Here is a 14738-nt window from a genome sequence, read left to right as displayed (position 1 = left end):
GCGTCATATTTAGGGTTAGGTGTAGGGCATGGCAGATGGTAATGGTCCATTCACCTGCAGTGCAGAACCCCCCAAAGAACGGTGAGATGGGGCAAAACTCAGGATTTGTGACAGGCTTTGGCCTAGGCTGATTGTGTGGTCCAGGGTAGAATTTTGTTCAGAATCTTTTTCTGCAGCTGCATCTTGGTCATTGCAAATGGCACCACTAGCTTTCTTGTCTCTGGCTGTCACCTGGCATCACTCATGTGTCGCAGTTTCCTCAGAACAACCATTCAAGCCCTATTAAGGTCAGAGTCATGGTTAGGCTTAGGGTTAGTGCATGGAAAATGGTAAAAGCCTACTTGGAGGGCACAGTTGAGAGAGTTTGTTAGTGTGAGGGTCAGACTTAAAGGTCAGGTTCTGCAGTCAAGAATACTCTTTCCAGCATGGGGATCTTTCAGAATATAAGCAGAGTTTCTCAGACTGCCAAAAAATAACAGTTCATGATAATTCAACCAGACTTTCAAGAAATATTAAAAGGAACTCTTTCAGTGGAATGGGCAGATGAAAAGTGTCAGTATAGAGGTTGAAAACGCAGTTAAATGATTTTTTCTGTACATAAGCCAGTCAAGGAACTCACAGAAAAGGATATAAAACATCATATACCTCAAATGTGTGGAAGAAAGGAGAAAACAAGGGGTTCCGTCAAATTATGGCTAAATTAATGTAGGCAGCTACATATAATAGAGGTTATATACAAACCGAAAGGATACCAAATATCAAAACCCACTAATAAAGACACAATTAAGATAAAGGAATCCAAACATATCATTAAAGAAAGGAGAACATGAGAGAATGTCAAGAAAAAGATCAGAGAAAATCTTCCAAAACAATCACAAAACAAGTAATAAAATGGTATCCATCAATAATTACTCTGAAGGTCAATGGGCTAAATGATCCCATTAAAACCATAGGGAGGCAGAATGGATTAAAAGACAAGACCCACTCACATGCTGCCTACAGGAGACCCATTTTAGACCTGAAGACACCTGCAGATTGAAAATGAGAGGATGGAGTAGGATTTGTCATGCAAATTGTCAAAAGAAGGCTGGAGTAGCCATCTTATATCAGTCAAAACACACCTTAAAACCAAAACTGTAACAACAGACAAAATGGACACTATATCATAACAGATTCAGCAAGAAGATACACTTGTAAATATATATTGATCCAACTTAGGACCCCTCCCAAAGACATTAAACCGTTAATAATGAAAGAAGGAACTAATTGATAACAGTACAAGTAGGTGACTTTAACACCCCACTGACAACCATGGACATGACATCTAAACAGAAAATAAGGAAACATGGTTTTAAATGATCTAGTGGCCCAGATGGACCTAACAGATATATTGAGATCATTCCATCCTAAAACATACACGTTCTTTACAAGTGCATATCAGACATTCTCAGAACATATCCCATGTTTCGTCACAAAATGGATCTCCACAAATACAAAAACACTGAAATTATTCCATGCACCTTCTCTGACAACAGCACTATGAAAATCAACCATAACAAAACATCTGCAAAGACCATAGATACATGGAGGTTAAATGCCCTACTACTAAATAATGAATGTGTCAGCCAGGAAATGAAGAAGAAGAAGAAAAAGAAAGGAGGAGGACAAACAGGAGGTGGAAGAGGAGGAGGAGAGTGAAGAGAAGGAAAAGAATAAAGGAAGAAGGAAAGAAGAAAAGAAAGAAAAAAGAAGACAGAAGAAGGAGGAGGAGAAAAGAAAAAGGAGGGGAGTGGAAAGGAGAGGAGGAGAACGACGAGGAGGAGAAGAAAGTTTAAAACTTCATGGAAAGATCTAAATCTATAAAGACCACCCCCAAAGCAAATAATCCGGTGAAGAAATGGGCCAAAGACACACATACAGACTTTTCCAAAGAGAGTTTCACACGGTAACAGATACAGGAAAAGACGCTTTACATCACTCATCATCAAGGAAATGCAAACCCAAATCACAGTGACATACCACCCTGTCAGAATGGCTAAAATTAACAACTTGGGCAAGCACAAATATTAACAAGGATGCAGAGAAAGAGGAATACTTTTGTTACCGCTTGTAGGAATGCATAACTGGCACAGCTACTCTGGAAAACAGGATGGAGGTTCAGCAAAAAATTAAAACTGGAACTACCTTATGACTTAGTGATTGCACTATAAGTACGTAATCCAAAGGATATGAGTGGTGATTTGAAGGAGCACATGCACCCCAAAGTTTATAACAGCATTATTGACAATAGCCAACATATGGAAAGAGCCTGAATATCCACCGACTGACGAATGGATATAGAAGATGCGATATATATGTACAATGGAAGATTTTCATCCTCAGCGACGAAAAAGAATGAAATCTTGCCATTTGCAACAATATGGATGGAACTTGAATGTATTATGTTAAGTGAAATAAAGTCATTGAGAGACCAGTATCTCATGTTTCACTCATGTGGAATTAAGAAACAACAGATGAAATTAGGGGAAGGGTAGTAAAAATAAGATAAAAACAGAGAGGGAGACAAGCCATACTCTTAAACACTGAGAACAAACTGAGGGTTGCTGGTGGCGTTTGGGTGGGGGGTGTGCTAAATGGGTGATAGGCTTATTAAGGGAGACACTAGTTAGGATGAGCCCTGGGAATTATACACAAGTGATGAAGCACTAAATTATATTCTTGAAATCATTATTTTACTACATGTTAACTAGATTGAATTTAAAGCTTTTTAAAGTGCAATGAAAAATGTTAGAAAACATAATGATCCCAAACTGCTGGGTGCAGCAAAACCAATTCTGAGATGGGCGTTCCAGCAATACAGGTTTACCTCAAGGTGCAAGAGGAATCTCAAGTAAGCAACCTAATCTTGCATCCAAAGAAGCTAGATAAAGAACAACCATCAAACCTAGAACCTGCAGAAAGAAGGAAATCATGAAGATTGGAGTAGATATAAATGAGATAGAAACAAAGAGAAAGAAAGAAAGAAAGAAAAGAAAGAAGGAAGGAAAGAAAAAAGAGAGAGAAAATGAAAACAATAGAAGAGATCAATGAAAGAAGCTGGTTCTTTGAGAAAAACCAAGAAAGTTGATAAACTTCTTGCCAGACATCACAGAAAAAAAAAACCCAAAACACTAAAATACATAAAACCACAAATGAGAAAGGAGAAATAGCAAAAAACACCACAGAAATACATATCTCATAAAGGAATATTATGAAAAAATACATGCCAGCAAATTGCCAACCAAATGATTAAATTCCTAGAAAAAATGAAAAGACCAACATCGAAACAGGAGGAAATAGAAAATTGGAACATAATGATACCCTGTATCAGTAAGGAAACGAAGTTGGTAATGACAAAGTTCCAACAAGCAATTTCCACAATAAGATAGCTTCACAGGCAGATTCTACCAAACCCTTAAAGACTTCATGCCTATTCTTCTTAACCTATCCCCAAAAACAGAAAAAGAAGGAAAACTGAATTCATTCTATGAGGCCGGCCTTACCCTGATACAAAAACCAGGAAAAGACACCACTACAAAAGAGAAGCACAGGCCAATAGTCCTGATGGACATACATGCAAAAATTCTCAATACAAGAATAGCAAACATCATTCAACAATGCATTAAAATATCAATGACCATGATCAAATAGGATTTATTTCTGGGTCACAAATGGGGTCCAATATTCTCAAGCCAATCATTGTTATACATTGCATCAATAAGAGAAAGGTTTCTGCATTATTTCAATAGATACAGAAAATGCATTTGGCAATGTACAAAATCCATTCATGATAAAAAAACAAACCCTTCAGTACAGAGGTGTAGAGGGAGCATAACTCAACATAACAAAGGCCATCTATGAAAAACATAGCTGATATCATCCTTCATAAGAAAATACTGACGGCTTTTCCCGTAAGGCAGGAACAACACAAGGATGTCCACTCTCTCCACTTTCACTCAACATAGGACTGAAAGACGTAGCCAAAGCAGACAATAAAAAGAAAAGAAATCCAAATCAGTGTGGAAGAAGTAAATCTCTCACTATCGACAGGATAATATATATACAAAACCCTGAGACTCCACAATAAAAATAGCTAAGACCGATAGGTGAATTCAGTGAAGTCTCAGGATCCAAAATCAATATACAGAAATTTGTTTCATTTCCAAAGACTAACAATGAAGCCACAGAAAGAGATGTTAAGAAAACAATCTCATTTACAGTTGCACTCAGGAGAATGACATGTCAAGAATGAAGAACCAAACAGAAGAAAGACCATACCCTGAAATTTATAAAGCACTGATGAAACAAATCCAAGATGGCAGAAAGTTTTTTTTTAATTTTTTTAATCTGTATTTTTGCAAGACAGAGTGTGAGGGGGGAGGAGCAGAGACAGAGGGAGACACAGAGTCTGAAGCAGGCTCCAGGCCCTGAGCTCTCAGCACAGATCCCATCACGGGGCTCAAACTCAAGAACGGTGAGCTCATGACCTGAGCCAAAGTTGGACGCTTAACTGAGCCACCTAGGTGCTCCAAGATTGCACAAAGAGACAGAAAGACAGTTGAGCTCACGGATGAGAAAAAGAAGTAAGTTTGGAAGGTCTATTGTCCCCAGGGCATCTATTCATTTAAGGTAGTCCCTATCATTTTCCACAGAACTAGAACAATCATAAAACGTCTATGGAACCATAAGAGACCACAAAGAGCCAAAGCACTCCTGAAAGAGAAAAGCACAGCAGGGTTCATGGCAATTCCAGACTTCAAGTTGTATTACAGGCACAAAAATAGACACACACAGATCAAGAGAAAAGAAGATATCCACATGGCTAGCAGACACATGAAAACATACTCAACATCACTCATCAGGGTAATACAAAGCAAACCACAATGAGATACCAACTCCCACCTGTCAGAAAGGCTACAATTAACAACAGGCAACAGCAGATTTGGCGGGGATGTGGTGAGAGGCGAACCCTTGCACGTGGGTGACTAGGACCCTTAAGCGTCCGACTTGGGCTCAGGTCGCGATCTTGCAGTTTTGGGTCTGAGCCCTGTGTCAGACTCTGTGTTGACAGCTCAGAACCTGGAGCCTGCTTTGGATTCTGTGTCTCCCTCGTTCATCTGCCCCTCCCCCCTTCAAAAATAAAAACATTAAGAAAGGGCAACCCTTTAACTCTGTTGGTGGGAATGCAAACTGGTGCAGGCACTCTAGAGAACAGGACGGAGGGTCCTCAAAAAATTAAAAATAGAACTACCCTACGACCAAGCAATTGCACTAATAGGTATTACTCCAAAGGATACAGGAGTGCTGCTTCAAAAGGGAACATGCACCCCAAATTTATAAGAGCCCTAGTAACGATAACCAAAGTATGGAAAGAGCCCAAATGTCATTGACTGATGAGTGGATAAAAAAGCTGTGGTATACACCACACACAAAGAGACACACACAGTGGAATACTTCTGAGTGATGATAAAGAATGAAATCTTGCTATTTGCAACAATGTGGTTGGAACTAGAGTGTATTATGTGAAGTGCAATATGTCAGTCAAAGACAAATATCATATGAATTTACTCATGTGGAATTTAAGAAAACACAACAAATGAACACAGGGGAAGGGAAGGAAAATAGATAAAAATTCAGAAGAAGGCAAACCATTAGCGACTCTTAAATACGGAGAACAAACAGGGTTGCGGGAAGGGTGTTAGGTGGAGGGATAGGCTAAATGGGTGATGGGCATTAAAGGAAGGCATTTGTTGGGATGAGCTCCAGTGTTACATGTAAGTGATGAATCACTGGGTTTTCCTCCAGAAACCAATACTACACTGTATGTTATTCAACTTCAATTTAATTACATGAGTTTTAAAAGATAGAACAGAATAGAAAACACCGAGATGCACACACACAAAATATATATTCGATTAGTCTTCACATAAGCAGGAAAGAATATCCAATGTCTTCAAAAAATGGTGTTGGGGAAAGGGGAGAGCCTCATGCAAAAGAATGAAGGTGAACCACTTCCTTACACCTTGCACTTAAATAAAGAAACAATGGATGAAAATCCTACAAGTGAGACATGAAACCATAGAAATCCTAGGACAGAACACAGGTAGTAATTTCTTTGACATCAGCCACAGCAACTACTTTCAAATATATGTCTCCTGAGGCAAGAGAAACTAAAGTAAAAACAAACTGTTGGGATTTTTATCAAATAAAAAAATTCTGCACAGTGAGGGAAACAGTCAACACGAAAAAGCATCTTACGGAATGGCAGAAGATATTTGCAAAGGACATATCTAATAAATGGCTAATATCCAAAGTAGATAAAGAAGTGATATATAACATAAGCCCCACCTGGGCCAGGACATGAGCAGACATTTCTCCAAAAAAAAGGCATGCAGATGGCCAACAGGCACGTGAGAAATGCTTATCATCAGGGAAATGCACATCAAAACCAAAGTGAGCTACAACCTCACACCTGTCAGAATGGCAAAATTCAACAAAAGAAGCAATCGGTGTTGGCAAGGATGTGGAGAAAACAATCTTCTTGGGAATGCAAAGTGGTGGTGCCACAGTGGAAAACAATATGGAAACTCCTCTAAAATTTAAAAATACAACAACCTTATGATCCAGCAGTAACACTACTGGGTATTCAAGGAATAAAAGAACAATGATTCAAAAGGATACATGCACCTGTTTATTTATAGCATGAGTTGCAATAGCGAAGATATGAAAGCAGCCGGATAAATAATACGTAGATAGATAGTGGAATTATATATATATAATTATATGGATTTTATATATATGATTTCCATATATAATAGAATATATAATATCTTTTTATATAATAATTATATTATCTATTAATTAATTATATAAATATATAAAATATCTATAAATTCCATATATAATTATACACCTGTGGCCTCTTCATGCTACTTTGCATGCAGAAATATTTAGGAGTAATTGGCAGGAATTGAAGACAAATCAGGATGACAATAATTTACAGATAGATACAGGAGGCTTTGCAATGGAAGGTTAAGTGGGAAATGCTCCGTGCCTGCCATCCTGGGCCTGCACTTTTGACGCTCTTGACCCACCTCAAATACAGGTTCATTTTGTATGAATTCTTTTAACCACCAACCATCCTTGCTCTGTGCCCAGCACTATATCTTTGTGACCATGAAAACGTGACCAGTGCCATGAGAAGATGATGTTCAATGAGGAAGACAGAAGTGAAAGGGGTGGGAGGGGGTCCATGGGTCAGCAGGGATGGGGGAAAACAGCAACAGGCCATTTAAAATAGAGACTTTTACTTCAAAGAAAACTTCTTCCAAAAGGAAAATGTAGCACACAGGTTTTGTAAGAGGAATGAATTAGAGCTTTTGGAAAACTATATGTTTGTATTGAATATGTGAACATATGTGATAATGGGACATGTGATAATGTCACCTGTATACTTATTCCTAGAACAAAAAATTAAATTGGAGTGGACCAGGTACGTGTCTGGCAATTTGTCTCACCAAATTACAGCATGTTGGAAGGAATTTTCTAGGCCACTTTATCTTTTCCAATGTATGCTCTAATCCTATGAAAATCACATTCTCTTTGGAAACCTCCGTTGTGTCATCTTCCTCACAGACTCAGGGAAGTTAGCTCATCATAATTCCAGGTACACACAGAGTACCCTAGTCCTTTCCTCTGAAGTCTGGGCCAAGGATGACCCTGGGTCCAGCAGAAACCTACCAATTTCAGGAATTCCCTGCACATGTTTAGGCATTTGAGCATGCAGGTAGGAAAATGGATGCTGCTGCCCCATGGCAGGGCTCGCTCAAACCCTCTTGTCACTTCTCCAGGGTCTCCTTTATCATGAACACACCACGAATGTATGTGTGTCAGTGCACATGTGGGGACTGGAGAGTAACATGACTGCACATGGAGAACAAGTGGCCATGATTCCTCTCAGCATATTAGACTCTCTCATTTCTACAGAAAACCTGATAGGAGGGATTTGAACCATGGCTTAAAAAGGCAGAGGCCAGACTTATCCTCTGGACTCTTCCCGCCTCCTGTGATCTGCGCCTGTCCTAGTCTCTCGATCAGAACAGTCACCCCACGGTAGAATGAGAGCTTGGATAGGGAACCACAAGTCAGTTCTCCAGAGGATGTGATATCAGGCTCCATCAACACTGCTTAGGGGGTCAGGTGGGGAGTGTTCAGCCACACCTGTACACTAAGTATACCTGTTTGCTTTAAACAGGCCTTAAAACGTGCGTAGAACAGGCAAATGTTTGGAGCCAATGAGGAAAGATCAGGTCTGTGTCCACCACCCTGCACGCAGGACATCACTCAGGCCCAATGAGCGCGAGTGTGCTCCCTTTCAGAAGCATGGCAATGCAGCAAAGGTTCGGCTCAAAAGTGGGTCTTGAGCAACCATCCCACCCCACCGCCACCTACTGTGCCCAGAAGAGAAGGAAGGCATCCATATCAACCAGGTAAAAGCACTCTACCTCAGAATCATAGTTTCCTTCCACACCTGCTTATGCTGCTGGGCCTTCAGAGATCTGTCCTTCAGAAGGACATAGATCCTTTCCAAAGTCACACAGTGCTTTAATGGTAAATTTCTTGCTTTGGTAGAGGGTGAAATTTGGGCACCTGTAGTAGATATCAAAGTCACAGTGGCACAAAGAGAATACAGATGTGTTTCTTCTGCATATAAATGAACCCTGGACGTCGCTACCCCATAACTATGGCTTGCCCACCATGGGAGATCACACATCATTGATGTCCCTTCTCTAACATGTGAATATAGCATTTCCCTTTTTAAAATTTAACAAAGCAGAATCTAGGCTGAATGCATGATGGTGTGGCGAGAACATTCCGTCATTTACAGAAGAATTAATTGGTCTTGAAAAGAATTCATTCGCTATAAAATAAATTCAGATAAACTAGAACTTGTATGTTGAGATATACCGTTTTAATTTGATCAAGGAATTGAAGTGTTTTATATTTCCCCGGAAACTCTTTATCCCAAGACATCCTATGTTCGTCTACCTCTGATTTCCATGTTCTTTAAGCACAGCACCAAAACAAAATGGTTTGTGTGCGGGAGCTCAGTTCTCCAAGGTAAAATGTGTGCGTCAGGATAGCAGGGTCCAAATGGAGGTGTAAAAACAGCAAGATCAAATCATCTGCTCATGGTTTTCCCCGTTTTATGCCAAATGTGTATTTAATTCTCATTAGTTAGACTACTGTGCAATACTGGTTTCAGGATTAGAATTCAGTGATTCGTCACTTACAGACCACATCCGTTACTCATCATAACAAGTGCCTACCTCAATACCCATCCCCCCTCTATCCCATCCCCCCACCCACCCAGAAAAAGCAACGAATCGATCCCATTGACAATTGCACCAAAGATACTTTGTAAGAAAGTTAGAAATCAGCCTGACCAAAGAGGTTTAAGATATGCACTCTGAAAACTTAAGAAGGAAATGGAAGATGATACAAAGAAATGAGAAAACATTCCATGTTCATGGTTTGCAACTACAATTATTGTTACAATGTCTATGTTATCCAAAGCAATCTACACAATGCAATCCTTATCCAAATACCACCTGCATCTTTCTCACAGGTACAACAAAGAAACCCAAAATTTCTCCTGAGGAAGAAAAACAAAGCTGGAGGCCTCAGTGTGGAACACATTCCAAAGAGCACTAAAAAGAAAAAGGAAAAAGAAGGAAAAGCCTAATTATATGCTGTGACAGACTCATGATTCCAAATACACTTGTTTTTATTTTGTCTTTGTGCAGAGTTCATCAGGAATATCATAAAATCAACTGCCACTCAAATATTTAGAATAACGTATGAAACAAATGAGAGCAGAATGTGACATCATGAGGCTTCACTATTAATGCATTTTCTAATCCGATGTGTTTCAAAATATTCAAACTCACCACTCCCAGGTGACAGTAGAATTTGAAAAAATTCAGCTTCCACAAGTGACAGACTGCGTTTCATATGAATGTAAACATTTCTATACTTGGGTCAGATATCAGTAACATGCTTGGAAATCACACAAAATTACTCAAAGCTCAACCTCTGGAAGGCTTCCCACTTTAGTCCCGTATATTAATGTCTACACAGCCGAAGACATAAAACAGTGGTGTGTCCCTGTGAGTTTAATGCAATCCAAAGAAATGTGTCACGTTGCAAAGCAATCAGGTTAGATGTCAAATAGAGTGGGGAATATAAAAACCAAATGCACTTCAATACAGGTGGTGTTGGAAAGAGCCCACCTCACTTCAGGAGCAGGAAGAGACTGACATCAAGGGTCAGAGTCAGGAACGACTGGTCTGTCCTCAATGAGCAGGCAAGCTCCCACTCTGGTGGTGGGCTGCTACACAGCAATTCCTTTTTTGATGTTGGGGAAGAAAAGTTCTGTTACTTACAACTCGGTGCTTGGCAAGATTGTGTGGGCCCAGATAGTCACTCCCTGCTCTTTTCCCACCGCCTGGAATGCCGGAACTTCCTTCTGAGATACTAACGTTTTGTCCATGGAAAGTCAATATATTACAGAGTGGTAAGTATTGAAAAAGGTAAAATCAAAAAAGAGCACATTTCGACAAAAACAAATGAATAGGATGCCTGTCAGAAGTTGTCAGAAGGGATGTGTCTCTCAAGACCACTTAGGATGCGTACAAGCAGGAAAAATTTCCCAAGCAAGAAAAATTGTTGCTGAAGAAATATTTGCCATGCACTGTTTCTTATCAGGGTTGGCGCTGCCAGTGGTAAATGTACCCCTGTCCAAGGTTACAGTTGGCAGGAGACACCCACTCTCAAATCTCCCCAAGGGGGAAAGTAACATTATCATCTAAAATATACATTGTCATATTTACAACAGAACTTCTTTGGAAAGTCACTACGAAAGCACTTGTGTTCCTCAGAGAAAGACAGGCAAGCTCACCTCAGCAACAGCCTGCTGCCTCTTTACAGAAACGGCCCTCCGCTTTTCCTTTTTGGGGACATCTAGGACACAGATTACACGTCTGTACCTTGTTTGTGCTGCTAAAGAATAATAACGCAGGGACTTTGATATTAACATGGGCCAGAGCATAAGGATGCTTGTGGTCACCTGCATGGACTTAATGTTACTGCTGAGCCACGCTCAGCAATAATACTTGACGTGTGCAATATGAGTTGTTTTGAGAAGGTAGACATTTGCAATTTTGCAGTGCCAGTGGCACATATCCCCAGGGGGAACAAATCTGTGTGTGTGTGAGCGTAGGGGTGGGTGGGGTGGTGTTGTCTCTCTTTCTCACACACACCAACTCACAATTACACTGCATAGAGTCACAAAAGACACCGCCAAGCCTCATGAACACTCTCCCCAAAACACATTAATGGAACACATGACTCCCTTGTATTGTGGAAATATGGATAGAATTTTCCCAGGGAAGTTTATCTTTCCCCCTCACACCCATGACTTAGTCCTGGAAAGAGAAGGTCCTCCAGACTGAACACAGCAAAATGCCCCACCTGCCTTAACATCTAGAGTTTTCTTAGCAAGAGACTGATTCCAGAATACATACCATTTACAGTGGCTTATTATACCTGCAATTACAGAAAAACTAGCACCGTGAGCGTAATATGTGTACCTTGTCATTGGTTCTCTTAGTGACTATTAGAAAGCAAAAGATTTGGAAGAACCAGTAAAGTCAAGGCCCCTGAATCAAGCACAGAATACATCAGTGGAAAAGACGAGCTTTTCCTATAGACTGTATCTCAAAAGTCCACTGAAGCAGTAATTGCAAAGTTCTTAATTCAATGAGCTACCTCAGTGGCTTAGATGGTCGAAATTCTGACTCCTGATTTCAGTTCACGTCATGACTCCAGGGTCAAGGGATGGAGTCTGCATCACGCTCTGTGCTGAGCATGGAGCCTACGTAAATCTCTCTCTCCCTCTGCTCCTTTCCCTCAATCACAATGTTCTCTCTCTCCTTCTCTCTCTCCAATAATAAATAACAAATAATAAATAAATAAATAAGAAAAATATTTTGTTCAAGGAGCAAAAATTTCTGAGTCTGCGTACAATTTACAACTCCTCGTCCCACCCTGAGAAAATGGTACCTAACCTCTAAAAAATACACTGTCACGTTGTTATGTCTGAATTCATTCGAAAATAAAACCTAGAAGTCAACCATTCTATCTCAGGCAAAGACATGGAAGCTCACCATAGAAGCAGATTTTGTCCTCTCTTCTTCCTTTGTTCCTCCTAAGAGAACACAGAGTAACATTGTTAATGTTGCTCCGGAATTACCCAGCAATCAGTGTTAGTATGGATATGGGGCAAGACTGTCTGGTATTGCCTGGATCATAAGCATGGACTTAGCTGTTGCTGGGTTATCAGCAACGGCTGAGGGAGGAAAGCAAAAAGGAGGAAGAAGAAATGAAGGAGAAAGTCTTTGACTTTCCAGTTAAGGCAACCTAGTTAACGTGAAAGAGTGTAAAAATGTACAGCCTGAATGTACACTGTGATGAGGAGTCCCAATCTCTCCCTGCCCATTGAGATGTCTCTTCATTTGTCTTGCCAGAAGGAAGCTCCTTCAACTTGCCACCCAACTGGAGATGACTAGGACACAGAGTAGCTTCCAGCCCTTGGAATTTTATCTCATGAATCACTCAAAGAGCTCCCTTGACTTGGACAAGAGAACTCTGTAGATGGATGCGGATGGTAAAAATCATGCATATGACTGCTGTTGAGCCACCCTTCTTCATGGAAGGAGAGGCCAAGACGAACAGCAGACAAGAAAGGATAAACAGAGTCTTGGCTTTGTCGTTAAAAGCAACTTCAAGCACTGTGAAATAGTAGATCTACAAATGGAACCAAACTACGCTCTATGATTCGAAAAACGGGTCCCATTACACACACTGCTTGCTGTGAAGCCCCACTAACTGGTACTAACTTCATGATGTCATGCAAAACCATTTCTACCTCTGTAGATCCACACGGGCTGCACTCTATTTTGTAAGGTTTTTCCATGTGATTTTAACCTGTTTATTGATGAGCTCGGTTCAATGCAAGGCATTCTATACTGTTCTATGGAATCTATAATTCTATTGTATTTTTCCAATAATCAGTTATAAGGATAATCCATTATAGGATTCCAGTAAATACTGGAATTATACCTTTGAAATCTAGCTGTAATTAAGTGGAGTGGGAGGAACAACATTCCAATTATCGAATGCATGTCACAGAATTGAAAAGTCCAGCATAGGGATTTTAGTCAATGGAACCATCATGGCACTGTATGGTGGCACACAGTAGTTACACTTGTGAGCACATAAAGAACACAGAGGCCTGTCAAATCACTATCCTTTATGCCTGAAGTTGATGTAACATTGTGTCAACTATACTTCAACAATAATAAAAATAATAATGATAATAATGAAAAACCCTAAAAAGAAGATAGTCAAAAAATTCAAAATCTAAAATGAATTAAAATGACCATAACTTATCCCATATTTTTCCATCCAGTTTTTGTCTCGTCTGGGTATTCCTTGAGTTAGGCAGCTCTCCAAGCTAAAAGCAGACATCCAAAAATGGGAAGGTTCATTACAGTGTGAGACATGGGTACCTTGTTACATTCTCTAACCCAGCTCTGTAAAAGAGTTGCAAAAAAGTTAGCGCACTTTTGGTTAATAACCAAAAGGTACTTTGAGTTATTTGCCATTTTTGCTGAGGTGTGTAGTTTCCAGCATTTGAGCGCTTCTGGGGTTGAGGTAAGCTATCAAAGACCACAGCATTCCTGCATATCTCTGAATCCCCGTTTATGGCCAGCTTCTGAGAAGTTACGCAGCACTGAAAGACATTTACCAGGGATTTCGATACTGTCCCTCCCAGTCTCTTTATGAGTTGACCAGACAGATTTGGACCCTCTATGTGGTTTTCACAATGATGGCTATGCCAAACACTGTCCTCTATGTGACCACAGAGATGCATGCAGTCCCAGAAATATACACAGAACTTGGAAAGTTTGTTTGGTTCCTACTGATTCCATGGTTCAGAGTCAACTTTGTCAGTGTTGGGAGTATAATTCAAAAGCTAAGAATACCAGCATGGGGCTGTTCTCACATTTTGGCTTTTCAGTTAAGAGTTTGTGAGCTAGGGGCGCCTGGGTGGCGCAGTCGGTTAAGCGTCCGACTTCAGCCAGGTCACGATCTCGCGGTCCGTGAGTTCGAGCCCCGCGTCGGGCTCTGGGCTGATGGCTCAGAACCTGGAGCCTGTTTCCGATTCTGTGTCTCCCTCTCTCTCTGCCCCTCCCCCGTTCATGCTGTGTCTCTCTCTGTCCCAAAAATAAATAAACGTTGAAAAAAAAAAAATTTTTTAAAAAAAAAAAAAGAGTTTGTGAGCTTGTCCACATTCATCTTCGTGCTTCAATCTCTCCATCTGAACAGTGCCTTCAGAAATTACAGCACAACAGTTGTCATGAGGGTGGGATGATTAATTCAAGTAAAGCTTGTGGTGTTAAAGCTCAGGAAGTTTAATCAGAAAGGAATTATCTTGTCTGATATCTCACAACCTAACAAAACTGAGAGCTGCGTTCAAACCCTGGGGTCCAAGCTCCCAGGGCACTGTTTTTTCCATGACACACAGCTGCTTTGTCTAAAAATAATCACTTTATCTTAAGACACAGTTTTTAAGT

The sequence above is a fragment of the Lynx rufus genome, unplaced genomic scaffold (assembly GCF_022079265.1).
Source record: "Lynx rufus isolate CCGP_SWC_20201006 ecotype Redwood Valley unplaced genomic scaffold, mLynRuf1.p SCAF_29, whole genome shotgun sequence".
Taxonomy (NCBI): domain Eukaryota; kingdom Metazoa; phylum Chordata; class Mammalia; order Carnivora; family Felidae; genus Lynx; species Lynx rufus.
Note: the sequence above shows the minus strand (reverse complement) of the source record.